The sequence below is a fragment of the Elephantulus edwardii genome, unplaced genomic scaffold (genome assembly GCF_000299155.1).
Source record: "Elephantulus edwardii isolate Elephantulus edwardi_28Jun2011 unplaced genomic scaffold, EleEdw1.0 scaffold00226, whole genome shotgun sequence".
In the NCBI taxonomy this organism is placed as follows: Eukaryota; Metazoa; Chordata; class Mammalia; order Macroscelidea; family Macroscelididae; genus Elephantulus; species Elephantulus edwardii.
The window spans coordinates 1,268,731-1,273,258 of NW_006399976.1; positions in this window are offsets into that span (position 1 = coordinate 1,268,731).

Consider the following 4,528-nt stretch of genomic DNA (forward strand, 5'->3'; position numbering starts at 1 on the left):
ATTATAATGAAAAGTGCAAAGAGCTGGAGTCAGAAAATCAAAAGGGTCGAACTCATTTGGCATTTCTTAAGCTGAAGGAATTGAAGAAAAATTCAAGCCTCGAGTTGCAGTGTTTAAGGACACTATGGGCAGACTATTGAATGATCCAGGAAGCAGTAAAAGAAGATGGAAGGAGTATATAGGGTCCCTGTACTAAAAAGGAATTGGCTGACACAGAAGAATTTCATAAAACAATATTTGAATAAAAGCTTGTGGTGATAAAGGAAGAAGTTCCAAGCTGCTCTGAAGGAATTGGCAAAAAACAAGGCCCCAGGAATTGACGACATTTTGACTAATTGACCAATTACATATTTCAACAAACAGATACTGCCTGGATGTGCTCACTAAGTTGTGCGAAGAAATCGGGAGGAGGACAACCACTTGGCCAACTGACTGTAAAAGATCTATATTTGTTTCCATTCCAAAGAAAGGTGACAAGGTGACCTGATAGAGCATGGAAATTATCGAACAATATCATTACTATCACATGCAAGCAAGATTTTCCTGAAAATGATCCAATGACTGCTGATCCAAATGACTGGAGCAGTACATCAACAGAGAACTGCGAAAAGTGCAAGCTGAGTCTAGAAGAGTTCGTGGTACTAGGGATATTATAGCTAATGTGAGTTGGATCTCGGCTGAAAGCAGAGAGTACCAGAGGAATGTCTATCTGTGTTTCATTGACTATACAAAGACATTTGACTGTATGGATCACAATAAACTGTGACTAACTCTGAAATGAATGGGAATCCCAGAACACTTGATTGTGCTTATGCGAAACCTATACTTGGACCAAGAGGCAGTCATCAGAACAAAGCAAAGAAACACTTCATAGTTCAAAATTGGGAAGGTTATATGCCAGGGATGTGTCCTGTCTACGTACTTTTCAATCTATATGCGGAACTGATCACCTGGGAGGCTGGACCGTATGAGAAGGAATGTGGCATCAGGATTGGAGGAAGACTCATCAACAACCTGTGTTCTGCAGATGACATAACCTTGCTTGCTGAAACTGAGGAGGACCTGAAGTACTGGGTGCAGAAGGTCAAGGACTACAGCCTTCAATATGGATTGAAGCTCAACATCAAAAAAACAAAGATTCTCACCACTGGGACAACTGGCAGCATAGTAGTAGACAAAGAAGAGACTGAGATTGTTAGCAGCTTCAGTTTGCTTGGCTGCACAATCAACACTCTTGGTTCCCGCAGCCAGGAAATTAAAAGATGAATTGCTTGAGGGAAATTGGAAGATTCTGGTCTAGAAAATAATGTATTTGAATTTTGTAAATAAACTATGTAATCATCATCATCATCATCATCATCATCAAAGATGAATTACATTGGGAAAGTCTGCTGTCAGGGACATCTCCAGAGTACTGAAGAGCAATAATGTCAGTCTGGAAACTAAGGTGCACCTGATCCAAGCCATGGTCTTTGCAATTACATGCTATGCATCAGAAAGCTGGATAATGACTAGGGATAATAGAAGGAGAACTGATGCCTTTGAGCTGTGGTGCTGGAGAAGAGTATTGAATATATATAATGGACTGCTAGGAAAACGAACAGGGGGCATCCTAGAGAGGGTGAAACCAGGCTGCTTCTTGGAGACACATATTCTGAAGCTCTAGCTGACATACTTTGGGCGGGTTGTAAGTTGGGACCAACCAGTCCTTGGCGAGGGGCATTATGCTTGGGAAAATGTAGGGACAGCATAGGAGAGGAAGACCCTCGATGAGATGGATCAACTCAGTAACTTGAGTAATGAAGGTAGGTGTGTCAGAGACAGTAAGGTTGGCTCAGCATAGAGAATGGTTCAGAGCTGTTATACACAGGGTTGCTATGAGTCACAAGTGACTCGATGGCACACAACAACAACAACAACATTTCACTAGTCTCATCATTCTACTAGCTTTAATTTAAGCAGATTCAGAGGCAGAAATTGGGAATCTTAATACCAATAAGGATGAGAAAGCAGCACAATTACATCAAGGCCAGAGATTCCTGAGCCTGTCAGACCAAAATCTACCAAGATCTGCAAAGGTTGCCTCAGCAGAGAACCAGAGACCAACATGAGACAGCTGATTTGGGATTGCTGCCCCATAGAGCCAGAGCCAGACACCTTCACGCAAGTTTGCTAGAGGACTGAGGGGAGCCACAGTAACTGGCAGGACTAAGGGAGCTTTGTAACACTCACCTAAGCCATGAGGATGAAGATCAAAGGGCCTGCAGTCACACTTGAGAACCTGTCCAGACTGAGGGACTGTATCTTGCTGCCAATCTGAGCTATATAGCCTTTTCACTTCCCTATGAAGGAGAGAGAGAGAATACAACCTGACACACTCCCTTCTTAATTTTAAACAATACAGTGTTCTCCTGGTCTGTTTCCACAACAGGTGAAGGTTTTTGCATGAGCACAATTATGTGCTCTGGAATTCCCATTCTTCTCAACGTCAGCCACAAATTACTGTGATCCACACAGTCAAATGTCTTTGCATAGTCAATAAATCACAAATAGATATCCTTTGGGTATTCTTTACTTTCAGCCAGGAGCGATCTGACATTAGCAATGATGTCCCTGGTGCCATGGCCTCTTCTAAATCTTGCTTGAACTTCTGGCAGTTCACTATATATGCACTGTTTTAGCCATTTTTGAAAGATCTTCAGCAGTATTTCTCTTGCATGTGAGGGTTCAGATTTGTTGTTTATAGGATTGCTATGAGTCATACTTGACTCAGCAGCACCTAACAACAACAATAAACCTTAAAACCATGAGCATGGTTCTGTAAAGCCTGTGTAGTCATTGCAATGGATTTTGGACCTAGTAGAGTATTAAACGTTGATGCTGGAATTGGTAGGAGTAGGTGCAGGAGTGCGGGAGACTTCATGGGGATTGTTTTTGTATTGTGGATGCTATTGGTGGCAGCAGTTCCACTCTTTGTGGAGTTTGTAGAGGTCTACCTTGACCATTCCCACACTGTCCTTGATCCTTTTACAATCTGACATCAGGAATGTCGCCTCTGGTGCTATAGCCTCTTTTTAAAAACTTCTTACCAGTTCTCTATTGATATACTGTTCTAGCTGGTGATATAATTTTCGGCAATGTTTTACTTGCGTGTGATATTAATGATATTGCTCCATTTTGGCAACAGCTTTTTGGTCTAGGTATAAGATACTTATGAGCACAATTAAGTGTTCTGTTATTCCCATTCTTCTCAATGTTAGCTATAGTTTATTTTTTATTATTAAATTTTATTAGTTTTAATGAACATTTACAGAGATTTTGGGTTTTCATTCACTCATTGTTGCACTGTTTTCTCCACTCTCATCCCCAGTTTGTTCTTCTACCCCCCCCCCCCCCCATGTCTGTTTTAATTGTCCAATTGCCACAGTGCTTGTCATATAGTTTATTTTTTGATCTATACAGTCAAATGACTTTGCATAGACAATAAAACACAAATAGACATTCTTCTTGTATTCTCTGCTTTCAGCCGGATCCAGCTAACATCAGCAATGATATCCCTGTTACCAAAGCCTCTTCTAAACCCAGCTTAAACTTCTGATAGTTCTCTGTTAATATACCTTAAAAGTCTAGTCATTTTTGAATGATCTTCAGCAATATTTTGCTTACATGTAATATTAATGATACTGTTGTTATTAGGTGCCTTTGATTGGAGTTAGACTCATAACAACCCTATGAACAACACATCTGCACCTTGTCCTAGCTTGTGCCATCCCACAATCTCCAGCACACTCATACCATTGCTGCAGTCCTATGTAAATCTACCGGATTGAGAGTCTTCATCTTTTTTGCAGACCTTTCCAAGGAATAGCCTCTCTTAGTAACATGCCCTAACTATGTGAGACGAAGCTTTATCATCTTAGCCTCCAAGGAACACGTGGGATGCACTATCTCCAAGGCCTATCAGTTCTTTTAAGTCCATGGGATAGTCACCTCTCTTTTCCAACACTAAAGTTCAAAGGCATCAATTATTCTTCTGTCAAACAGAAGACAGTATATTCATTGTCCAGCTCCCAGGTGAAAAAGTGATTGAAAAGACCATAGCCTGAATCAGGTGTACCTTAGTCCTTAAACTAACATCATTGCTTTTCAGTAATTTGGATAGGACCTTGACTATAGACTTTCCCAGTACAATACATCTCCTGATCTTCTGAATACTGGTACCAAGTATATTGATGTGGATCCAAGTAAGATGAAGTTGTTGACAATTTCAATCTTTTGTCCATCTATCATGATGTTGTCTATTAGTCCACTGGTGAGAATTTTGGTTTTCTAGACGTTGAGATTCAACCCATATTGAAGGCTCTATTCTTGAACAAGCAATTCAAATCCTCCTCGCTTTCAGAAAACAAGATTGTGTCATCTGCATAAGGAAGGCTATTGACGAGTCTTCTCCTGAGTCTGTTCTTAAATAGGCATAAAAGGATGGAATGCAGCACTACCTAATTTCACCTCAATTCTAGTCAGATGT